Here is a 27247-nt window from a genome sequence, read left to right on the forward strand (position 1 = left end):
GACCAAGACTTTCATGAGTACTATGAGAAGGCTCATATACTATTAATCATTATACATATTATTTTGGTGGGCTTGCTGCTCACCCTTGCTTTATTTCTTCATCACACAACAACAGTTAGGAAAGATGGCCAGACTCCAGCAGACCCAGCGCAAGCGCGTGGGAAGCGTCCCGCGTCTTCCCGTTGATGTTGTAGCTGCTATAGCTGCAGAGGTAGATCTATTATAGATCAGACCATCTACTTTTGAGAATCAATTATGTATAATTATAACTTGTGGCAGATAATGGCAATTAACTGTAAATTTATCAAGTAATCATTTTGGGTTGTAATAACTTTTAAATTGTGGATTCAAAGACTTGTACTTATTTAAATTTCATCTCTGAGACTATAACGGGTTGTGGCGTGTGTTAGTGTGGGGTCACAGCATAAGGTTATTTATTATTAATTAAGTGAAGTGATATTGTGGAAAGAAAGACCGTGACGACCCGGATCCCCGACCCCGGATCTGGGGGTGTTACAATGACTCTGATGGTATTGATGAGCATCTTGCATTTCTTTCCAGAAGATTTGCAAAGATGAAATTTAGGAAAAATACTAGAGCCACTAAACCTCATAAGAACATGGTGGACAAATCCAAGTTCAAGTGTTTCAATTGTGGTATAAGTGGACACTTTGCAAGTGAGTACAGAAAGCCAACTTCTGAAAAGAAGAAATTTGACCAAGTAGATTACAAAAAGAAATATTTTGATCTGCTCAAGCAAAAGGAGAGGGCTTTCATTACTCAAGAAAAAGACTGGGCAGCTGATGGAGAAGAAAAGGATGAAGATGTGAAATATGTCAACTTGGCTCTCATGGCTGATTCTGAGGAAAATGAAGTAAGTTCATCAAGCAACCAGGTAATCACTACTGATTTAACACATCTTACTAAAGAAGAGTGCAATGATGCTTTTAATGACATGTCTACTGAACTGTATCATTTGCGTGTGTCTCTTAAATCTCTTTCTAAAGAAAATAGTAGGATTAAAGAGAACAATTTGTTTCTAAGTAATAGAAATGCTGTGTTAGAAGATAAGTTGATTGACCTAGAGAAAACTAAGCTACATTGCATATCTGTTGAAAATGAACTAGCTGAATCTGTTAAGAAAGTAGAAATACTTTCTAATCAATTAGAGAGAGAGCAAGAGGTGATTAAAGCCTGGAAGACATCTAGGGATGTTAGTGCTCAAATTGTCAAGGTCCAAGGAATTGAATCATTTTGTGAGACTGCCTGGGATAAAAACAAAAAGAAAATGGAATTAATTGATGGGCTGTCAACGGATGTGGAATCAACGGATGATGAAAATTATCCGTTGAAGGAAGAAAAGGAGCATCCGTTGAAGGTTCCTCAATTAAAACAGGTAGATGTTTCTAAAAGTGAAAATCTAAAGAAACTCAACAAAAAGTTTGGTTCAACTTCCAAGAACTTTGTCAAAGAAGAAGCAAGCACATCCAAAGATTTCAGTAAGGTGAATATAGGACACATGACCTTAGAACAGTTAAAGAATAGGCTCAAAGTGGTTGAGGATAAAAAGGAAACTAAAAGGAAATCTAATAGAAATGGGAAGGTAGGGGTTAACAAACATAACAATTACACACCTGATAAGTATGCTCCTAGAAAAAGCTGTGTGCATTGTAGTAGTGTTAATCATCTATCTGCTAATTGCAAATCTATTAAGAAAACTCCCATAACTGTGCCCTCTTCCATGCCTAATATGTCTGCATCACCTCTGCATGCTATGCCTGTTATGTCTCAACAGAATCCTTATGCACATTTTGCAAACATGCCATATTTTAACAATCCTTATCTTGCTGCATTTAGTATGCCTCAAATGCCATACAATATGCCAATATGGAATAACATGCTTGCACAATCCATGCCTTATCAAATTCCAAATGTGCTAAATGATTCTGTGACTAACCCTACACCTCAACCAACTACATCTAAGATCAAGGTTGACTCAAAGTTACCTAGGTCTAAAGATGTAGGAGGAATGAAGTCTAGGAGAAAGGCTAACAAGAATGGACCCAAGGAAACTTGGGTACCAAAATCAACTTGATTGATTTTATGGTGTGCAGGGAAAAAGAAGAAATCTATAGTACTTGGACAGTGGCTGTTCAAGACACATGACAGGAGATTTCTCCCTACTCACAGAGTTTAAGGAGAGAGCTGGCCCTAGCATAACCTTTGGAGATGACAGCAAAGGGTTTACTATGGGATATGGCTTGATTTCAACAAGGAATGTCATAATTGATGAAGTTGCATTAGTTGATGGTCTCAAGCACAACTTACTGAGCATCAGTCAACTATGTGATAGAGGGAATACAATTTCCTTCAATTCAGAAGCCTGTGTTGTCACCAGTAAGAAAGACAACAAAGTGGTTCTAACTGGAGTTAGAAAAGGAAATGTGTACTTAGCTGACTTCAACTCTACAGATGCAGAATCTATTACTTGTCTCTTCAGCAAAGCAAGTTCAGCTGAAAGTTGGCTATGGCACAAGAAGCTATCCCATTTGAATTTCAAGACAATAAATGATCTAGTCAAAAAGGACTTAGTTAGAGGAATTTCTCTTGTTGAATTCTCAAGGGATGGTTTGTGTGATGCTTGTCAGAAAGGCAAACAAAGGAAAGCATCATTCAAAAAGAAGCTTGAAACAACAATTGATGAACCATTACAGCTGCTACATATGGATTTGTTTGGACCAGTCAATGTATTGTCAATTGCAAGAAAAAGATATTGCTTGGTGATTGTAGATGATTTCTCAAAGTTTTCATGGGTCTATTTTCTTGGATCAAAGGATGAAGCAAGTGAAATCATTATCAATCACATCAGGCAAGTCAATAATCATCCTGACTTGAAGGTTAGGAATATCAGGAGTGACAATGGAACTGAGTTCAAGAATTTGACAATGAGGCTGTTCTGTGAAGAAAATGGAATCATGCATGAGTTCTCAGCTCCAAGAACACCTCAGCAAAATGGGGTAGTTGAAAGAAAGAACAGATCTTTAATTGAGGCTGCTAGAACAATGCTTGAAGAATCAAAGTTACCAACATATTTCTGGGCTGAAGCTGTTAATTGTGCCTGCTACACTCAGAATATTTCTTTGATCAATTAAGCTAAAGGCATGACTCCTTATCAGTTGTTCAAGAGAAGAAAACCAACTCTAAACTTTCTTCATGTCTTTGGATGTAAATGCTTTATACTGAGAAATCAATCTGACCATAAAGGGAAGTTTGATCCAAAGGCTGATGAAGGGATATTTGTTGGTTACTCAGCTGGAAAATCTTATAGGGTCTACAATCTAAGAACCAACATTGTTATGGAATCTGTGCATGTTGTGTTTGATGATAAAAAGATTGATGGACTAACAGATGAGGGACACCATGAAAGACTCAAATTTGACAACATTGAGATATATTGTGATGATAGTGAAGAGGAGATTGATGGAGATGACACTTCAAAAGGGATTCAAGATATGCCCTTGGATAATGCACAGAATTCTGCATCCGTTGAAAGAGGCAATGCAGTATCCGTTGAAAGACATAGTGCATCATCCGTTGAAGTACATAATGAAGTATCCGTTGATTATAGTTCATCAATGGATAATCGATTTACATCATCAGTTGATAGAACTCCAAGTTTCCTGCAAAGGACCAACAACTCAGGGGGAGTTTCAACTGATCAACACTCTGTCTCACATCACGACAATACTGAGGCCACCTCATCTAGAGCACATCTTCCACCTCAAAGGAAATGGACCAAGAATCATCCCTTTGAACTGATCATTGGTGATGCATCATCTAAAGTGCAAACAAGAAAAGCTACTCAAAATGAATGTCTGTATAGTAGTTTTCTATCTCAGGAGGAACCTAAGAAAGTGGAAGAAGCCTTAATGGATCCAGATTGGATATTAGCTATGCAGGAAGAGCTGAACCAATTTGAGAGAAATAAAGTTTGGAAGCTGGTACCCAAGCCAAAGAACAAGAGTTCCATTGACACAAAATGGGTATTCAGAAACAAGATGGATGAAAATGGCATTGTCATAAGGAATAAAGCCAGATTGGTTGCTAAAGGCTATTCTCAACAAGAGGGAATAGATTTTGATGAAACATTTGCTCCAGTTGCAAGACTTGAAGCCATCAGAATCTTTCTAGCCTATGCAGCTAATGCCAATTTTAAAGTCTATCAGATGGATGTCAAGAGTGCATTTCTAAATGGGGAATTGGAGGAAGAAGTTTATGTAAGCCAACCTCCAGGTTTTGAAGATCAAAATTTTCCAGACCATGTGTATTATCTGTTGAAAGCACTCTATGGACTAAAGCAAGCACCTAGAGCCTGGTATGAGACTTTGTCAAAGTTCCTTCTAGATAATCATTTCACAAGAGGTACTGTTGACAAAACTCTCTTCTTTAGAAATGTTAATGGCTCTAAGATACTTGTACAAATTTATGTAGATGATATTATATTTGGATCTACAGATGATAAGCTTTGTAAAAAGTTTGCTAAATTAATGCAAAGTAAATATGAAATGAGCATGATGGGAGAGCTAACTTACTTTCTTGGGTTACAAGTAAAACAAGTTAGTAGTGGAATTTTCATTAGTCAAACTAAATATATTTATGATCTTTTAAAGAAGTTTGACTTAATGGATTGTTCACCTGCAAAAACTCCCATGGCCACTGCCACTAAGCTTGAATTAAACAAGGCTGAAAAGTCTGTGGATATTACAAGTTATAGAGGCATGGTTGGCTCACTTTTATATTTAACTGCTAGTAGACCTGATATAATGTTTTCTACATGTCTCTGTGCTAGATTTCAAGCTGACCCTAAAGAATCTAACTTAGTGGCCATTAAAAGAATTTTCAGATATCTCAAGGGGACTCCAAATCTAGGAATTTGGTACCCTAGAGAGTCTGGTTTTGATCTAATTGGCTACTCAGATGCAGATTATGCAGGTTGCAAAATAGACAGGAAAAGCACAACAGGCACCTGTCAATTTCTAGGGAACAAGCTTGTATCATGGTTCAGCAAGAAGCAGAATTCTGTTTCCACATCAACAGCTGAAGCTGAGTATATTGCAGCTGGTAGTTGCTGTGCACAAATACTATGGATGAGGAACCAGTCATTTGACTATGGTATGACTGTTGACAAAATTCAAATATTTTGTGACAACACAAGTGCCATTGCCATTACTGAAAATCCAGTGCAGCACTCAAGAACCAAGCACATTGATATCAAGTACCACTTCATTAGGGAACATGTGATGAAAGGTACAGTGGAACTTCATTTTGTTCCAAGTGAACAACAAATTGCGGACATATTTACCAAGCCACTTGATGAATCCACATTCACAAGATTGGTAAGTGAGCTAGGTATGCTTAATTACTCTTAAAATTCATGTCCTTATTGCAATTTGAATTGAAGCCTGAAATGTATTAGCTGCAAGAACAAATTTGATTTTTAACACAGATTATTCCATCAACGGATATTCCCTATCCGTTGAAAGTCAAAATTGTTCTGTCAACGGATGTTCATTATCCGTTGAAAGTCATACACATTTCTGGAATTTTTATCCGTCAACGGATAAAACTGAAGTGCTCTTCAACGGATGACAGTTTACCTTATCCGTTGAAATATCACATCAGTCGATTCAGGTGTTTCACAGCCGTTGATTCTATTGTCTTAACCGTTGATACTCATACATACAGCTGTATGTATTTGTTTTAAAGGTAGTTTTTAGAATACTTACAGTTTATTCTTAAACGGCTGAAATTCACTTACATATATTTATTGTTTAATCTCTTATTTATGCTTTTTAATTTGAGAAAGTATATAAGCCCTTCTGATTTTTCATTTTTTACTTTACGCTTTCTTGAAATTTCAAAGCTTTTACCATTTTCTCTCTGCAAAACCTTCAAGTTATTCTCTGCAAATTCTACTCACAACAATGGCACCAGTAGTAAAGATTATGTCTCAATCCGGATTCATCTATGAGAAGAACAATTTCATAGCTTTGGTAGAAAAGAATGAAGCCCACTCCGATTATCACAAAATGATGGACTTCATCAAAAACTGTAAACTTAGCTATGCAATGCTGGAAGCCCCAACGATTTACTGTGAAGTAGTTGAGGAGATTTGGACAACTGCTGAGTTCAACTCAATAGATATGACTATCTCCTTCACTCTCAAAGGTAAAAATCACTGTGTTAACTGTGATGATTTACTAGCATGTTTTAAATTACCTGAGAACAATGCCATGACACCACACACTGATAATGATGTATCCAGTATGTTAGATTCCATAGGTTATTCTCTTAACTCTGCGAGTTTAGGGAGTATTAAAAGAAAAGGCCTTAGGAAAGAATGGAGTTTTCTTGGGGATGCCTTTATCAAGGTTTTCTCTGGGAAAATTAGCAATTTTGATGCCATAACTTCATCTCTTGTTAATATGCTCTATATGCTTGTTTCTGATAGGTATTTTAATTTTAGCAACTATGTTATGCTAGAATTGGGTACTAGATTAGGTAACAAAGCTAATAGATCTAATAACATCTATTATGCTAGATTCTTTATGTTATTGGCTAACCATGTTGCTGAAGGTTTGGTCATAACCAATGAGAATAATAAACTCAAGTGCTGGGCACAAGAGAAAAGAGTTCTTGCAGATTTATTGACAATGGATCTCAACAGCAGTGTGCCATTGGTATATTTACCAATCACGAATGCACCTCAGGTAAGTGAGGTAATTGCTTCTACAACTCCTACTTCTTCCATCCCCTCTATTTCTTTATCTTCTAGTGTGCCCATGGAATCTGTGACAATGCCCCAACAGATTCCTACCAAGGTCACCAAAACTAAACTTTCAAAATCAAAGACAAAGAAAACCTCCTCTGTTGTTTCTCAAAAGACAATAGTTGTAACACCTACCCTTAACCCTGAGGGGAGTGAACAGGGTGTGAGTGGTGAGGGGAGGGGTGAACATCAAAGAAACCCCCAGGATAAGGAAGGAGAGATAAGTGTTTCCCAAGCTAGCCAAACCACAGTTTCTCAAAAAGCTGTGGTGGTTGAAAAGGTTACTAGCACATCCCTAGCTGCATTCTCCCAAAAGGATGTAACTATTGAAAATAGTTCCCAACCAGGAACACAGAACAAACGAGGGAGGGACACTAAAGCCAAACACTCACCAACAAAAGCCTTTATTAGAAGAAAGAGAGCAAGAACCCAATCTTCTACACAGGGTGCACACACTGCACAGATACATCCATCTGTATCTATGCCTTCTCAAACTCAGTTTGATGTGGCTCCAACAAATGTGGAGTCACAGCCCCATTCTCTCACAATTAACACACATCAATCACCACACACTTCTTCACCATCTCTAGATGTGGATATGTTATTCCCATCAATTCCTGATTCTCCCTCTTTACAACTCAGGGAGGAGCCCCACTCAAATACAGGTGATCATCATCTTTTAGATGATTTGTTGGATCACCCGCAAATTCTTTCAGATGTAATTGAAGGATCTGTGTCACCAAAACTCATATCAATCTACACAGATTCAACAGTTATATCACTTTCAATTTCTACTTATTTTCCTTCTTCAACGGATATCACTCATCCGTTGACAAGTGGTTGTTCTTCAACGGATAAGCTTAACAGCAGTTATCCGTTGATACCATCAGTTTCACCTTCAACGGCTATTCCTCATCCGTTGATAGTCTCTACACACACAACTGAAACAATTCCAAGTGTAGAAGACTTGATTACTGTACAATCACTTCTAGGACTGAGGGAAGGGAGTGACAATTTGAGTGAGAGGCTGGGTTGCTCCCAGGCAAAAGGAGAGATTGAGAGCTCAAACATGCATGCTATTTTTTCCAGCATGGCAAAAGTAAGTGAGAGGAGTACCACCTTAGTAGGTGAAGGTGAGGGAGTGAGTTGTGTGAGCCAGGGGGAGCCCCTGATGCAAGAACATAGAGAAAATGAGAGAAAGGCAGGTACAGCAGAAATAAGGATGGATCCAGCCATTGCTAGTGAGTCAATGATTGTGAATGATGCTGAAAAGGAAAGACAATTTCAGCAACATTACAAAGCTGTTATTGATAACATTTCCTTGGATGCTGACACTTTTACTCATCCTGTTTCAGCCTATCAATTATTGGCTGCACAGGGCAATGTGGAGGCAGAAAAGACACTACATCTAGTACATACAACAGCATCTCTTCAAAGGGACAAAGCTGCTACTAACAAGATGCCTTCAACAGCTGGTGAGTCATTTGAAGAATTTGGAGTAAATTCTGATGATGATGACTTTGTTTCTTCTGATGGAAGCATGAACTTAGGGGGAGATGAAGGCCCTAGTTCTATTCCAAATCTACCTGAATGGGCCTTCACAAAGGAGTCTACAACAGGGCAATTCAATGTCTCCTTAGTCAAACAAATCAATACTATCAAACAGGCCATTCAGAAAACTTCTCATGCTGGTACAAAGGCTATCCTTACAGCTCACTTGGACTCACTGCATCTCATGAAGTTGCAGCAAGTAAGAAAGAATCTGAGTGTGGATGAACTCAGAAAGGATATTGCTGACTTGAAATCCTACAATTCTGAAAAATTGGATTCAGTCATGCCCTATGGTACAATGCAGGACATTTTGTTGAGATTGAAAAAGGAATCACATACTGAAAAGAGGCTGGCCAAATTGGAAGACAGAGTTCAAGTTATTGAAGATTCTGTGGCCACCATTCTTCACAACCAACAATCTCAAACAAATCTACTTATGCAGCTGGCAAAAGCACAGGGCTTGACCCCTCTCCTTGATGATAACAAAAAGGGGGAGAGTAAAAGGGAAGGGGAAGGAGAGCCATCTACAAAAATCCAAATATCTAAAGTGCTAGTTCCTGCCATCACTACTTCTCCAATCATTCAAATCAAAGGAAAGCCTGATGGAATTGATTTAATCCAGCTAGCAGCAGCTGAAATTCAAGTGAAAGAGCAAAGGAGGAGAATTGATGAAAGGATGCAACAGCTGTTTGGCTCAACACAAGATAAATCAATATCTGTGAAACATAGCACAAAGGTTGAACCAATCAATATGGAGCACAAGCCAGAAAGGAGAAATAAGGTTGGAGAGACTTCTTTCAAGAATCTAAAACCTATGGTTCTCAAGCCCAACACTAGATCCAGCAAGGACTCCACAAAGAACCCTCTAGACTTTGCTCAGATGAAAGAAGTGGACTTTCCTCTTCCAAAGCCTGATGAAGACAAAGTGTTGGGTACTAGCATCATAAAACACAAGGAGACCATGGATGAGGCAGTAAGGAGAAACATGGCTATTATCTTTAGAGAGGGCAAGAGCATATGTGTGATGCAAGGACATCCCAAATTCTCAATAGCCAAGAGGGAAGAAACCAAAAGGTTAAAGAAAGAAGCTGAAAAACTCAAGGCTGACAAAAGAGCACAAGCAAAGCTTGAACAAAAGCTAAAGTCAAGTCTAGTTGAAAATGAGAAAGGAATTGAAGTCAGGGGTGAAGACAAGATTGTAAACTTAGATGAGGTTTTTGGGAGTATATTTGGTGAAAGTATGGAGGAAAAAGAGGAATGGCAGAAGGGAAACAGAAGAAAGGCCAAGGCACATAGAAGGAGTGAAGGCAACACTGAAGAAACTAAATCTCTACCTTCCATACCTGAACCCTTTATTGCTGATCCCACTATAAACATCCATGGTGAACCAATCATCCCAAAAGAGGAACCTATTGATTGGGACACCATCAATTTGCCTACCTTTTTAACCACTCTTCCACTACCAAAGAAACAGAAAAGAAAATCCAAATCTACACCTCCCCTAAACTCTAAGAAATTCACTCAAAAACATAAACCTAACCCTAAGCCACCCATTTCTAAAGATGATTATGTTCACATCTGTGACATAAAAGAAATTTCAGACATTGAACTCTATCTGGATGAGCTGGAGGATGTAAGGGGAATTGCTGCTTACAGACAGCTACCAGAGAGATTGGTGTTCAGATACAAAGGAGTTGGGGAAAGAACATGGCCTCTCTACAGGATTCTGAATGAAGGCTACTCTACCTTGATCAGAGTCTTTTCAGCCATACAAAAGGATTCTGGCTTTACCAGGACTGCCAAGACTGAAATTCTCAACAAGATTGCCAACATAAGGAAAACTTGGAGGGAGCCCAATGCCTTGCCCAGAACCTTACTCATTCAAGAAAGGGGAACTACAATTCACAAATCACCTCATTGGTTGATGGAATTCAGAGATGATAAAGGAGTCAGAAGATTTTTCAGACTTGAAGACCAACTCAAGATTGCCAGCAATGAAACTCTCAAAGAAATGCAATCTAAGTTGGATATCAGTGATGAAGATGAAGCTGAATTCTTCAGACAACTCCAACTCCAAATTGAGGAAAATGATAAAGGGCTAGGAAAGAAAACCAGGGATCAAAGAAGAAAAAGATGATTTGCTCAGGCTAGAGGAGCATCCTTGGAAATACTGTAAATCTTCAATTACCTTCTAGTACATACACTTTTGCAGCACTTTTGAATTTCTACTTAGTTTCAGTTCATATATTTGTTAAGTGTTTTGTTATCATCAAGTTAACCTTGAATTTATGTCTACAATTCTTATAGACATAAATAGGGGGAGATTGTTAGGAATAAATGTGCATTAGTTTGATGATATGTTTAACAAAACACTTAAGTAGAAATCTAGTGTTTGTAGCCTCAACGGATAAGACCATTTTGGCTATCCGTTGATGGTGTAGCTTTACTTAGAAATAAGTCTAGTGTTGTAGCACATTTCAGTCTCTGAATTTGAGATATAAATTCTTAAATGTTGAGGGAAATTATAAGTCATGTTGACTACTAGAGGATATGCAGATAGGAAGGCCAATTGTAAGTATTTCATGCCTTGTAATTTTGTATAAATGAAATGGTGTCAACGGATAACTTAAAGACCTTCAACGGATGAGAAACAAAGCTTCAACGGATGTCTCTAAAGCTTCAACGGATGAGTGCATCAACGGATAGAGCTTCAACTGCTAACACATCAACGGATAAAGCCATCAACGGATGAAGGCTTCAACGGATGTTCTGTTAAATAGCAGTTGACAAGTGGTAGTTGTACCTACAAACAGAGGCACATGGGTTGACAGAGACAACTGAGATGTGGTAGCCTATTTCAGGAACATCAGAAAAAGCAGCCGTTCTACTCTAGTATAAAGAGGCAATAGTCAACAATGCACTGGAGTAAAATGGAGAAGAAACAAATGGAGAACTTATTTTATTATTATACTTTTTATCTTTGTCTTCACTTGTAAACTTGGTGATATATAAACCAAGTAGCAGCTAGTAATTAGATGAGAATTTTTCCAGTGCTGTTTAGAAAAATCTTGAGAGAAAAATTATCTAGTTTGTACTAGGACGCAGCTGTGATCAACTTCTTGAATCACAGATTTTCTGAAATACCATCTCTGGTGGAACAACAATCCACCAGAAAAGTTTTTAAGGTCTGTTGTGTTCTTTACATTAGTGTTTGAATATATATCTGTCAGTATTAGCTTAAAGCAATTCATACACTTGTTTATCTTAAACACATAGCCTTTGAAACTGCTCAAAACTTGAAAAAGTTTTGAGATTTACATTCAACCCCCCTTCTGTAAATCTCATTGTTAGTTCATTAGGAATAACAATGTGACTAAGTGATGATTATTTGTCTTATCTGTATACTAGAGTTAAGGAGCGTGGATAAAAACGTTCCAATTTAAAGAGTCAGCTTAGAAGTTAAGTTGTGGTGTCGGGCCATCAGGTAGAACGGAACTCGTCCAAATATGGAATTAAATAATATAAAATGAGAATTATATGTGAAGTGAATGAATAAAGTATTTCGTCCTAAGAGACGTGATGATTGGCAAAGATAATGAGAAGCGTAATTGAAACGCTGAGCGTCGGGCCGTCAGGCTGAACGTGACTCGGTACGCGTAAAAGAGGATAAAAGATTCAAGAGGGATAAGTTCTATGATCAGACCTGAGTCGTTTTGTGACTGTATATGTGTGATTGCTTGACTGTATGCATGACTATGTATTCTGTGTCAATTTTTGCGAATTTTAAAGGAATTACGTGATTTAAGTAAAGGTTTAATTAACCTTCGGACATTTTTATAAAATCATCCGAGAAGGATAAAAACATGGGATTCGTTCTGTTATCTTCGTAAAGATCCTAGAGACTTTTTAAAAATAATAAGTGAATTTGATTGTTGATCTTTGCATTTTTAAATCGATTTTATGTGGAAAATGTATTTATTAAAGCAAGTTTGCGAAATTCATATAAAATCAACCGTTCGCTCAAATTCTTATTATGAGTAATGGATAAAAAGCTAATTTCGAGACCTACGTGTTAAAATTGTCATTTTCAATAATTCTCGACTTTCCGAGAGAGAAATATTTTATATTCGAATTTTGTTGCATTCGAGTAAAAAGAGAAAGAATGTGTGAGTCAAAAAGGAGTTATTAGATTACCATTTTGCCCTTGTTTTGGTGGAGTATAAATCACTCCTTCCTCCCCCATTTTCTTCTTCTTTTCCGTGCACTCACTCTTTTCTCTCCTCTTTTTCTCTCACTCTCACTCTCTCTCTCTCTCGGCAACTCTCTCTCTTTGATTTCTCTCGATATATTGTCTCTCCCTCTCTAATTCTTTGAAACCCTCCATGAATCATCAACCTTATTCCATACAAGAGCTTTAATTCATGTGCATGTGTGTGTTTATGCTTGCATACAAAGTGTGTGTGTGTTTTTGGGTTCGGTTTTGAGCCGAGAACCGAGGGATTGCTTGATTAGTTCGTGTTATGTGATTATTGTGCTGAAATCAGATTGCATGTGGTGTTGCTGCATTTCTTTTGTTAAGAAATCGGGGGTTTCGTGGTTGGACACCCTCGAATGAGGGCAGCACCGTGATGCCACTGCCACCGGTGATGAACTCCGGTGAACCGGTGGTGAGCTATGATGGTAAAAACTGAGCTCTAGAACCTTAAGACCATATATTTGAGTTTGTATGTGATGTTTTGATTAAAAAGGCCGAATGGCCATTATTATTTTAAGGAAATCAAGTTGATTGTATTGAAATGCATGAGTTATTGATTTGATGTTGAAAAATAGGATGATTGGTGATTCAAGGATTAAGGATATCAAGTTGCATGTTTTGTTTTTGAAAAACCCGAATGGTGTTAATCTTTAAAGTTGTTTGATTTGAGTTAACTTGTTTAAAATAATGGCGGATTGCTATTAGAGTAAAAAGGAATGAAATTATTGTTGCATGCTAAGTTTAGATTCGAATTTTTGTGTTAACAAGAAAGGAAATTGAATTTTGTGAGATAATCTTGGTAAACACTAAGTTTGTATGGTTTAAAAGTGATTGCATGCTAGTTTTAAAGAGGATCAAGATGTGCATGTCATTGATTTATCTTTGAGGTGCAAGTTTGAGTTTTGCCGAATGAAATTGAGTTAAAAGGGATTAGTGTGATGAATAAATGGATGCATGTTATGATTTAGGTGAAAATCGATTGTGTTAAGGAACTTAGTTGGCTTAATTAATAAAGATAAAGTGTTTGATATCATGATAAGTTGAAATTGAATTGCATGTGCGCAAGTATGTATGATTTGGTTCGAATTTTTATGATTAAAATAAAGAAGGATGATACTTTAATAGTTTTGATGGAGTTGTGTGTATGTATGTGAGTTAAAGTGAGAATTTGGTTAATTTTGTATGATAAGGCCGAATAGGCCATAGGGAATGAAAGTCAAATTACTTGGTTTTATGATTAAAAGGATGATTGAAAGTGTATAAGTAAATATTTATTGTTAGATATATTTGATAATGTCATGGCTAATATGTCTTATGTTTAGCTTTCAGATCTTATGTGAACAGGATAGATCAGTACTTAACTGTTGATCAGTACTTATACTGGAAGTCAGGACTTAAGGATATCAGTACTTATATTATCAGGAGATAATCATCAGAAGATAGATATCAGAACTTAAGTGCTGAAGGACAATCAGATAAGGACAGTAGCTGATTAAAGGAAAGAAGATAGAGATAAAACATAAGAAGAGATATGCATGAAGAAGGAATTCCGTGAAGAATGGAATACTTGGAATAGAAGATATCTGATTGATATATTTTAGGAAGCAGAATTATATTCCATATCAATTAGCGATTATCTTGTAACTGTGTAGTATATAAACACAGGCATAGGGTTTACACTATAAGTGTTATCATTATCGAAGTTATTATTCTTTATAACCCTAGCAGCTCTCGTGATATTTGTTCATCACTGAGAGGTAACAGTTCCATATTGTAACAGAGTTTATTGTTTCAATAAAGTTTGTTTTCTGTTCGATTTGAGTGTACTATACACTGTATTCACCCCCTCTACAGTGTGTGTGTGACCTAACAATTGGTATCAGAGCCTATCTGTTAACTTACATACAGTTAAAGATCCAAACACAATCATGTCGGACACAGAAACTCCAACTAAGCCTACCACAACTGAGGAACCACCAAAGACACAAATTCAGAGTCGGTATGAGACCATCAGAGTCCCCATACTGAGACCATCTGAATATCCCATATGGAAGGTAAGGATGACCATGTTCCTGGAAGCAACAGATCCAGAATACCTGGATAGAATCAAGGAAGGTCCTCACAAACCAACCAAACTCGCTGTTGCAGTTGCAGGTGAAGCAGCAACGACCGTACCAAAGGAGAAGAGTGATTATACTGCTGAGGACATAGCATCAATTGCTAAGGATGCTAAGGTACGACACTTACTGCATAGTGCCATTGATAATGTAATGTCAAACAGGGTAATCAACTGCAAGACTGCTAAGGAGATATGGGATGCTCTGGAAACAAGATGTCAGGGAACTGACACAATTAAGAAGAACAGGAAGACAATACTCACTCAAGAGTATGAACACTTTGACTCAAAGACTAATGAGTCATTGAATGATTTATATGATAGATTTGTCAAACTTTTGAATGATTTGTCATTGGTTGATAAAGAGTATGATCTTGAAGATTCAAACCTTAAGTTCCTGTTAGCTCTTCCTGAATGCTGGGATTTGAAGGCAACGACAATAAGAGACAACTACAATCTTGATGAAACAACTCTTGACGAAATCTATGGAATGCTCAAGACACACGAGCTGGAGATGGAACAAAGAAGCAAGAGGAAAGGAGGAAAGTCAAGGACAGTTGCTCTTAAGGCTGAAGAAGAATTCCCCAAAGCAGCTTCCTCAAAGAAAGACAAGGGTAAAGCTCTTTTCATAAAGTCTGATACTGAGTCATCAAGTTCTGAGAGTGATGATGACTCAGATTCTGAAAGCTTGCCTGAGACTGATGCTGATGAGGAGATGATGAAACTGTGTGCTCTTATGGTGAAAGGAATCACAAAGATTGCATACAGGAAGTTCAGGAAGGGAAAGAAGTTTCCCAGGAAAAGCATAAGTTCTGATAAGAAGAATTTCAGAAGATCTGAAGGAAGAGGAGGAAAGTCTGACAGAGGAGATTACACCAATGTTAAATGCTATAACTGTGGTGAGAAAGGCCACATATCTCCTGACTGCAAGAAGGTAAAGGGTGACAAAGGCAAGGCTCTTGTCACAAAGCAGAAAAGCTGGACAGACACCTCAGACTCTGAAAGTGAGGAGAACTATGCATTAATGGCAAATGCTGATAAAGAAAGTGCTGAGAGCAGTTCTGAAGCTGCTGAAACAAAGGTACCTCAGACTACTTATGCTTTTCATACTGATGATATTAATGAGTTGAGAAGATATCTTAAAACCATGTTTGTTAGCTATAGAGATCAAACTTTAACATGTGAAAGATTAACTTCTGAAAATCTTGCATATAAGAAAAGAAATGATTTCTTAGAAAAAGAGTTAGTCATATTCCATCAAACTCAGAAGGATAGAGATGATGCTTTTTATGTTAGGGATGAAGTGCTAAAAATGAATGAATCTCTAAAAACTGAGTTAGAAAAGGAAAGAGAGATAATCAGGACTTGGACTAACTCTGGCAGAACAACTCAAAATTTGCTAAGTAGTGAAAATTGGAAAGAGGGCTTAGGTTATGGAGAAAATAAGAATGATAAAGGAACTGAAGAAATTAAGCCTGTTGTTAAGCAAAAGCCAAAGTTAAAACCTGTTAAGTTTGTAACTGTAAAGTCTGATAATGAGAAATCAGAAGTTAAAGAGGAATTAACTTCTGACAAACTAAAACAGGAAAAGACAGCTGAAGTAAACATAGGCTTAATGACAAAGAAGCAGCTTAAGCATAAGCTGAAAGATGTCAAGAATGCAAACAAGGTAAAATCACCTAGGAAAAATAGGAATGGAAAGGAAGGTGTGAATAAAAGCAATGATTATAAACCTGTTCCTGATGCACCTAGGAAAACATGTCATAACTGTGGAAGTTCTAACCATCTGGCTTCTTTTTGCAGGAAAAATAAGAATATTAACTCCTTACCTTCGAAATCAGGAGTTAAGAGTCAGTCAGTTAGATACAAACCACAAAATCCTTGTTTTCATTGTGGTAGTTTATGGCATTCCATTTATACTTGTAAGGAATATCATAGTCTGTACTATGATTATTATCAAATAAAACCTTCTTTGAAGAAAGTTTCCATTGTTCCTTCTAGTATAAATTCTGATTCAAAGTCTGATAATGTAAATTCTGATAAGAAAAATGTTAACATAAACTCTGATGCTAAATCCGCTGCAAATGTTAACAAACTTAATAAGACCAAAGGATCCAAGCAAGTCTGGGTCCTTAAAACTAATAATTAGTGGTCTTTATGATTGCAGGGCAACAGGAAAAATATTCTAGTTCTGGACAGTGGATGTTCAGGTCATATGACTGGAAATAAGGCCCTGCTATCAGACTTTGTGGAGAAAGCTGGCCCAAGTGTTTCTTATGGAGATGGCAACATTGGAAAAACATTGGGATATGGCAATATCAATCTTGGGAATGTCATCATTAAAGAAGTAGCTCTGGTCTCAGGACTTAAACACAACCTTCTGAGTATAAGTCAAATCTGTGACAGAGGTTATCATGTTGATTTCTTTGAAGAACACTGTGAAATTGTGAGTAAATCTAAAGGCAAAGTTGTTCTGAAAGGATATAGACGTGGTAACATTTATGAAGCTAAGCTTTCAACAAGTACTGATGGCTCTGCAATCTGTCTGTTAAGTAGAGCATCAATTGAAGAAAGCTGGAATTGGCATAAGAAACTCTCTCATTTAAATTTCAACAATATAAATGAACTGGTCAAGAAAGATCTTGTGAGAGGATTGCCAAACACAGTATTTGCTCCTGATGGTCTTTGTGATTCATGTCAGAAAGCCAAACAAAGAAAATCTTCATTCAAGAGCAAGACTGAATCATCAATTCTTGAGCCTTATCATCTTATACATGTTGATCTATTTGGTCCAGTAAATGTCATGTCTATTGCAAAGAAGAAGTATGCGTTGGTCATAGTGGATGAGTTCACCAGATACACATGGGTGTATTTCTTGCACACAAAAAGTGAAACTGCATCTATCTTGATTGATCATGTCAAACAGCTGGATAAAATGGTCAAAGATTCTGTGAAAATTTTAAGGAGTGATAATGGCACTGAGTTCAAGAATTTGATAATGGAAGAGTTCTGCAAAAGCCATGGAATAAAGCAGGAATTTTCTGCTCCTGGAACTCCACAGCAAAATGGAGTTGTTGAAAGGAAGAATAGAACTCTCATTGAAGCTGCACGTACAATGCTTGAAGAAGCAAAGCTTCCAACCTATTTCTGGGCTGAAGCTGTGCAGACTGCTTGTTTTACTCAAAATGCAACACTCATTAACAAGCATGGAAAAACACCATATGAGATGGTGAAGAAAAAGAAGCCAAATCTGAAATATTTTCATGTATTTGGATGCAAGTGTTTTGTTCTCAAGACTCATCCTGAACAGCTATCAAAGTTTGATCTAAAAGCTGATGAAGGAATCTTTGTTGGATATCCACTTTCCACAAAAGCCTTCAGAGTCTATAATTTGAGAACAAAAGTGGTCATGGAATCTATCAATGTCTCTTTTGATGACAAGAAGATCACTGGTCTTAAAGATTTCGTTGACCATGATCAGCTGAGATTTGAAAATGAAGACTCATATTCTGATACTGAAAAACCTGACAGTCTAAGTCCTGATACTACAAACTCTGACGGATTAAACTCTGATGTTATTGAAACTGTGGTGACTACGTTAAAGGAAGATGCACCTATGCAGGGGGAGCATACTCAAGATCCTACCACATCTCAAGAAACATCAGAACATGCATCTGGCTCTTCAAGTTCTGATTCGTCAAGTTCTGATAAGCCAAGTTCTGATAGTGCTGAAAATCTAAATACTGAAGAATCCAACTCAGAGAGCATAGTTTCAGGGGGAGCATCAGAAAATGAAAATGAAGATAGCATGGATCATGGGGGAGCATCCAGTTCTAGAGAAAACATTCCATCTGCAAGGAAGTGGACAAAATCACATACACCTGATTTGATAATTGGAAATCCTGATGCAGGTGTCAGAACTAGAACAGGTACTTCAAATGAGTGTCTATACAATTCTTTTCTCTCTCAGACTGAGCCAAAGAAAGTAGAAGAAGCTCTTCAAGATGCTGATTGGGTGCAAGCAATGCAGGAAGAGTTGAATGAATTTGAAAGAAACAAAGTCTGGACCCTAGTGCCAAGACCAAAGAATAGATCTGTTGTTGGTACAAAGTGGGTATTCAGAAACAAAACTGACAGTGATGGCATAATTACAAGGAATAAGGCAAGGCTGGTTGCAAAAGGATATTCTCAACAGGAGGGAATTGATTATGATGAAACATTTGCACCAGTTGCTAGGTTAGAAGCCATAAGGATATTTTTGGCTTATGCTGCTCACAAAAAGTTTACTGTCTTTCAAATGGATGTGAAAAGTGCTTTTCTCAATGGAGAATTGGAGGAAGAGGTATATGTTGAACAACCTCCAGGTTTTGTAGATACCAAACATTCAGATTATGTCTACAGGCTTGATAAAGCACTTTATGGACTTAAGCAAGCTCCTAGAGCATGGTATGAGACTTTAGCTCAGTTTCTTCTGGAAAGTGGATTCAACAGAGGAACAATAGACAAAACACTGTTCTACCTCAACCATGGAAAGGACTTACTTCTGGTCCAGATTTATGTTGATGATATCATTTTTGGATCTACAAATGACAAACTTTGCAAGAAGTTTGCCAAACTAATGCAGTCAAGATATCAGATGAGTATGATGGGGGAACTTAGCTATTTTCTGGGCCTTCAAGTCAAGCAGAATGAGGAAGGCACTTTTATTTGTCAAACCAAGTACACCAGAAACTTGCTAAAGAAATTTGGAATGCAAGATTGTTCAAGTGCATCCACTCCAATGGCCACTGCAACAAAACTGGATAAGGATACCGGTAAATCAGTAGATATTACTGACTACAGAGGTATGATTGGCTCTCTACTCTATCTAACTGCTAGTAGACCTGATATCATGTATGCTACCTGTCTTTGTGCAAGATTTCAAGCAGATCCAAGAGAACCTCACTTAACAGCTGTAAAAAGAATCTTTAAGTATCTTAAAGGAACAGCTGCTCTGGGATTATGGTATCCTAGAGAATCAGATTTTAAACTAATAGGTTACTCAGATGCAGATTTTGCAGGTTGCAAAATTGACAGGAAAAGCACAAGTGGAAGCTGCCAATTTCTTGGAGGCAGATTGGTTTCTTGGTACAGCAAGAAACAAAAGTCAATTTCCACATCAACTGCAGAAGCAGAGTATATTGCTGCAGGAAGCTGTTGTGCACAGATTCTTTGGATGAAGAATCAGTTACTGGATTATGGGTTAACATATTTCAAAATCCCTATTTACTGTGATAATCAAAGTGCTATTGCTATGACAGGTAATCCAGTTCAACACTCAATGACAAAGCACATCAGCATCAGGTACCACTTCATCAGGGAACATGTGGATGAAGGTACAGTGGAATTGCATTTTGTTCCCACAGATCAACAGTTGGCAGATATCTTCACAAAACCATTATGTGAAGCTACTTTTACAAGATTGGTAAATGAACTTGGAATGGTTTCAGGTTCTTTCTTTAAATCTGCTTAGACTTGTTCTGTGTTATCAGACTTTATGCTCAGTATTTACAGAATTAATCTCATTGTGTATTCTGTGCTTAATTGATAAATGTCTTTAAGTACTGACTGTTGTCTGATATATGTTTCTAAACTCTGATAAGTGATATGTTTGTTCTAGTACCTATTCAATCCTATGAGGATAACTGTGCTAGATACTGACCTAGTAGTCTTCAATAAACAAATGATTCCATGGAAGAAGTAATTATTTCAGTGGAAATCTTATGACACTAGCAAATTCTGATAATTGAGCTTAGTTAAGTTTACTTTGTATATCTTATTACTAAGTCACAAATTAGAATAATGCTACTCATCTGTTAAGTTCTGATACTAGTAAAACTGCTGAAGTGCACTAAGTGCTGATAGACCTCTCTTATCAAAAGAAAAAGCAAAAAGATTAAGAATAAAATCAGGTACTCCTTTGAGATCTAGAGTAAAAATGTGAAAGGGACGACCCAAGTGCATTGCTGGTATTAAGTAAATATGCATTAGAAAAGCAAAATATTTTCTTGGTGACTTTTCACACTCTATGATTACTGGAGAAATACTCTGATAATAGCATAAATTCTGATAAACAGTCGTGACTCACTTACACTGAGAAGCCACTGTAAAATAGAATTTCAAAAGATGCATAAAATTAGCACAAAACAGTTGAGGTGGCCTCAAGCATGAACTCATTCATCAGTAGGTTTCAGGATAATGACAGCTCTTTAGCAAAATTTTAGTTATGCCTTATTTCTAAGATGTACTGAAGTGAATCAGACTTTACTCTTTGTCTGTTATTTAGCTTAATGCACACACTAATCACTCCATCTGAATGATGAAAATTTCTGTGGTGGTCTATGTTATTGTAGATAAACAGTCATTGTGTCATTTTTGCACAAATTCTGAGGACAAGTTCTAGTTACACGTTCTGATGATTCAGTTCTGACGTTCATAACTAAGAACTTGTATGAGGATTTACTAAGATGAGCATTCCTTTTTCGAGTTAAGAAATTATGTTCTGATGACTGTTAAGTTCTGGTATAGGTCTAAGTTCTGATTTCTCAGTCTAATCCTTTACTTGGCTTATTTTGAATGAAATTTAATAACAGTCTCAGTTTGTACTCGCATATGTTGAAGTGGAAGATTAATAGTCACTATGATTAGGATTAATGGTTTTGTACTTGAACAGTCCACTGTTTCTTGTGTCTTGTGCGGTCTAGACCATGATTCCTCTTTCCAATGACTGTTATTCTTTTTCAAAGTCTAGGGAGACGAGGTAGAATTAATTCTACCTGTCAGCATTAAATATCTTTGCGTCTCTTGGCATTCTTTTGCCTATATAAACAACCACTTCACATCAGTCTTTCCATCACATTCTTCTCACACACTTATCCTCCTTCTTCTGTCAAAAACACAATGGTTCGATACAACATGTTTTTGAACACACAAACCTTCACAATGGAGCTCAGTTGTGCCAACTGGCAGCAGAAGTGGCATATAACAGCCATTCCTGAGGAGATCTGGGACTCTGTCCCACAGGAGGTGCTGGCTCACCTTCTATTCTTCGAGATGGATTATCATCGCCATCTGGAGCGCCTGAAGGAGGAAAGGCGGGAAGCTATCCGTCAGCAAGAGCGAATCATACGACTCGCCATCTTGTTTATCGAAGATAGGAAGAGGAAGATGACTTAATCTCGTCTTCTTCCTGTTCTTCTTCATCCTCGGCTTTGTCAGGCTTCTTAGCTAGGACTAAAGCTGTTGACGTTAGGATTAGAAGCTTAGGGAAAATCTTGTATTGATGTAATTTCTATTTCATATATGTATTGACTTGATATATTAATGAAAACTGTTTTTACTTCAAGATTTTGTCTCTGAGTTATTTTATCTTGTGCTGTTAAATCCTGCTTGATATTCTGATGACCATTTAAGTTTTGTCTTCATTTAAGTTCTGATTCTCTGTCAGCACTTATTCATCGAAATTATCTCGGTCATTTTTAACATGATTCATTTTCAGAATATTAATGTTGCAGTGAAAAATAATTCAATCAGTACTAACGGTTTAAATTTTGAATTAAAACTGTGTCTCTTGATAAATGGAACGGTTTTTCCTTGAAACAAGGCAACTGGGTAAGTAATCATTCGTGTTTTCTCGAGCCCAGTAACTATCCGTTATTACTGCATGTCTGACAGGTGTCCAACTGGTAACATTTTTTTTCAGAGTATAAGAACAACAGAGAGAAGATTTCTTTAATCTTTTATTTTCTTTATACTTTATCTCTCTTCTTACTTTTACTCTATTTCTCATTCTTTCTCACGTTGGTTTTTCATACAGACATTATCTCAAACACCTAACAGGCATACTTGAATCTCAATATTTTTTCACATGGCACCAAAGGATTTAATCATTGATGGAGCAAAGTTTGTTCCAAACAACTATGCTGCAATTCTTGATCATGCTGAAGCTCCATCTGAATTGCACTTTGTGCAAGATCTTCTTGCACATAGTGAGGTTGGGTACGCCTTAACTCAGCCTGAATTATTTTCAAGTCAACAAGTTCTGCGGTTCTGGAGGACTGGAGTTTTTGATGATGGTGGTAAACGAGGAACTCCCAGTATTATCTTCCAAGTGGGTGATTCATCCTATGTAGTCACTCCTGGTACAGTACGAAGAGCATTACATCTTCCAGAAGATTGTACCTTCTCTATACCAGAGGAATCAGAACTTCGGGGGTTAATGACTGATTTGGGATATGAAAAGAGTCTGACGAAACTTGGACTAGTTGAAACGGGCTAATATCAGAAGAGAATGGAGTTTCTTCTTCGATTGCATCACCAAGGCTTTTGGCAACAAGTGTTCAAATTTTAATGTCATCCCAATTCTGAGTCAGCACATCGGGTATGCTATTATCCATCAAACTCATTTTGATTTTGCAACTGGAATAATTGGTTTTATTGGGGATAGGATGACAGAGGATCGAGATGTTGTTTATTTTGCTAGATTCTGTCAACTTATTTATACGTATTGTACTGCTGAACCCCAGTTAGTCAGCACTCAAACCCCACCTTTTAAGGTTGCAAAAAGGTACTTTAACGACCTGATAAATGCTGACACAAAGAAATCAATGGTGAGATAATTACAGATTCCTCAGTCTGTGAAACAGATTCTGGTAAATGTTGATCCTGTTACTTACAAATCTGTTTACTCAAATGTTCAACCAACTCACCATAACCAAAATCCATCAACCTCAGTACCTACCTCTCATTCTACTCAACCTACCCTCAGAACTTATCTCAAATCCTATATCTCCACTTCACAGACTGCTCAACCTTCTTCTTCAGCACCTACTGTGAAGCCTACATCCTCTAAGCCAAAGAGAACAAAGACTGTTCTTTAAACACCTCAAAAGAGGAGAAGCATTACTTTGAGAGATGAATCAGATTCTGAGGATCAGATTCCCTCTTCAGAACCTGTGGTAAATGAAGCTGAGAAGGCAACTTCTCAGAAGGATTCTGCAATTGGGGGTTCTAGGCTTCTCAAGAGGCTTAGACGTATGACGGTTCTTGAAACTCCCAAGGAATCCAAATCAACAAGGAAGTACAAGAAACAGAGGGCACAAAGGCCAGTTTCAGATGATGAGGAGGAAGCAGCTAAGGAAGGGGATCAGGAATCTCTGATCTCACAAGACAAGGAATTTGCTCCAGTCACTTCTTCTCCATCAACTCCATCTCAGGAACCTGTATCTGACAAGGATAATTCACCTTCTGTGTCTCTTGTTGATCCAGGTACAAGTGCTGAAATTGATATTCAGAACCTGGTTGTGCCTGAAATACTTTTCTTAGAAGCTCCAACAGCAAATAATCCTTCCACAACACCTATTACTGATGTTGTTCAAACTCCTGAGTTATCACTAACACCTTCTCTGCATCAAGATGCTGATGATCAGATTTTAGGTGAGCATCAGGATATGGCTGTTGATCAGAACTTAGTATCAGATCAGCAATTAGAGGATGCTGAAGCCTCAATTGCTACTCACACTGTTGTCTTATCAGAAGATACTGATTCTCTAAGTTCTGATGCTGCAAATGTTGGAGATACTGGTGAGGCTGCTACAACTGTAGATGCTGATGAAGCAGGTCCTTCAGGACATACTCCTCCACTGACTCTTCCTAAGTCTGAACTGGTAAAGGAGTTTGTTATCAGGGATGCACCAGTACCTTGGAGTGAAACTCCTGCAGGTCAGGAGTGGACTAAGGAATGGAACTCAGTTTCATGTGTTCCAAATGCTTTAATCTTGCTGAGCACTTGACTAAAGCTGATGAAATGTTACATTCTGATGATTTTAAAACCCAGCTTAGAGTCACTGCATTGAGTACTAAACATCTACAAGGTCTTCATTCCAACACTCATGCAGAGCTACACAAGATTCAGGAGAACTTTATCAAACAGGAACAAGTTTGGAAAATTGATAAGAAAAAGTTCTTCCAACCTACCATTGACAGGGTTGCTTATATTGAGAAAACTCAAGAGAAGCAACAAGCTCAGATTGATCAAATTCTGACAAATCAAGCTTCTCAGCAATCGCAACTTACTGAAATCCAGACCTCAGTGGAACTACTTATCTCTCTTTTATTACCTGCTGATGCCAAAAAGGGGGAGAAGGTAATTAAGTCCAAATGCAAAACCAACAAGACACTGCAAGGAAAGGATGATGGCAAAGATGACCAAGGAAACTCTGGAATGGGTAGTGGTCATAGTCAAGGTAGAAGGTTTACATCAAGACAAGCTAGTCACAGAACAAGTTCTGATACTGGGAAAAGAATAAGTTCTGCTGCTGGTAAAAGGATAAGTTCTGATGAACTTCTAGATCTTGATGAGGAAATGTCAAGACAATTATTTCTTCAAGAAAATCCAGGGATGGACTTGGAAAGTTTAAAGGAAGAAGAAGCCAGACTTAAATCAGAGAAAGTCACATCTAAATCTGAAGCTTCTTGTAAAAAGTTACTTCCAAAACCTAAAGGCATTGTGATCAAAGAAAGGATACATACTGAAGAAACTTTGGCTAGATCACAACCACAGATAGATCCAAGATCCAAGGGTAAAGAAAAGGTTGGTGAACCTATCAAGCCTTATGTACCTCCTGAGGAAGAAGAAATTACTGATGGAAAAGATGATCTTGCTCTGACTTCAAGAAAAGTTCTTAAAACAACCTCTGACATGGCTCAAGTTGTTCAGAGTCAAGAAATTGTAAGTTCTGATATTCAGAAGAAGCAAGTAATCTCTGACAGTGCTCAAGTTAACTTGATATCAGAAAATAGATCTAAAACACTCCTACCAGGATTCACTAAAGCAAAACAGACTCAATCTTTGAAGACTACTCCAAGTGGTTTTGAAGCAAGAGTAGTTACTGGAAAGGAAGCTAGAGATAAAACTGGATTGGGAAGTGCTGATGAAAGAAGAGTACACAACACTACCGATGATCCAACTTCCTTGAGTGAACCAGGTATTGGAGCAACTCCTGAGAGATTGAATCAACTAGAATCTGTACAGATGGTTTACCATACCTACTTGAAAGAATACATCATGTTGTATTTCATGACAGATGGTAGGGTTTATCATATAAGATAAAATGTCATTCCTTTGAAGTATTTTGAAGAATTGGAGCATGTACTTTTCTTACTTCAAGTGGATGACAGAATAACAGAGACTGCTGCAAACTACTTAAAAGAACAGATTTAGAGACAGAAAAGGCTTTATTCTGTTAAGTCTGACAGCAGATATGTTCCAAAGTACAGAGATCACAATGGGGATATTGTTGATATGAAGCCTAATACTGCACAGATCAGAACGTATCTTGGTATTAAGGGACTTGAATTCAATCTTGAATCTGACAAAGCTTATGTCATAAGACTAGACCAGGAGTTAAGGAAAGCAAAGATTAATGATCTCAGAGCTGCAATCTTTTAAACTGGTGAAGATACTGCAGAGCTTAAAGGTGTTAAAAGGAGAATGATTGATGAACTAAGATATGCTGAGAAATGTTTGTTGAAGAACTATCTCAGAACAACTCCTGACATCAGAGAGATCAGAAGATGATGAAGCCAAGTCGAAGATCTACAACTGCTTAAATTCTGATATTTATGCAGATTGAAGTTGTTATCAGAAGTTGAAATTGGTAAAACTTTAAGGACTTTAAGTTGTAGTTATCTAGTCTATTTCTCATGCATTTGTACTTAATGTTTTTGACATCATCAAATATCTGTTTAACTTGTATATTTTGTTAATTTACAAGTTGGGGGAGATTGTTAGATATATTTGATAATGTCATGGCTAATATGTATTATGTTTAGCTTTCAGATCGTGTGTGAATAGGATAGATCAGTACTTAACTGTTGATCAGTACTTATACTGGAAGTCAGGACTTAAGGATATCAGTACTTATATTATCAGGAGATAATCATCAGAAGATAGATATCAGAACTTAAGTGCTGAAGGACAATCAGATAAGGACAGTAGCTGATTAAAGGAAAGAAGATAGAGATAAAACATAAGAAGAGATATGCATGAAGAAGGAATTCCGTGAAGAATGGAATACTTGGAATAGAAGATATCTGATTGATATATTTTAGGAAGCAGAATTATATTCCATATCAATTAGCGATTATCTTGTAACTGTGTAGTATATAAACACAGGCATAGGGTTTACACTATAAGTGTTATCATTATCGAAGTTATTATTCTTTATAACCCTAGCAGCTCTCGTGATATTTGTTCATCACTGAGAGGTAACAGTTCCATATTGTAACAGAGTTTATTGTTTCAATAAAGTTTGTTTTCTGTTCGATTTGAGTGTACTATACACTGTATTCACCCCCTCTACAGTGTGTGTGTGACCTAACATTTATGAATTTGTTGCTTGATTATAATATGTGGTTCGAATTAAGGAACAAAAGAAAAGGGAACTAAGTTGATTGA

The sequence above is a fragment of the Apium graveolens genome, chromosome 3 (assembly GCF_009905375.1).
Source record: "Apium graveolens cultivar Ventura chromosome 3, ASM990537v1, whole genome shotgun sequence".
Classification (NCBI taxonomy): domain Eukaryota; kingdom Viridiplantae; phylum Streptophyta; class Magnoliopsida; order Apiales; family Apiaceae; genus Apium; species Apium graveolens.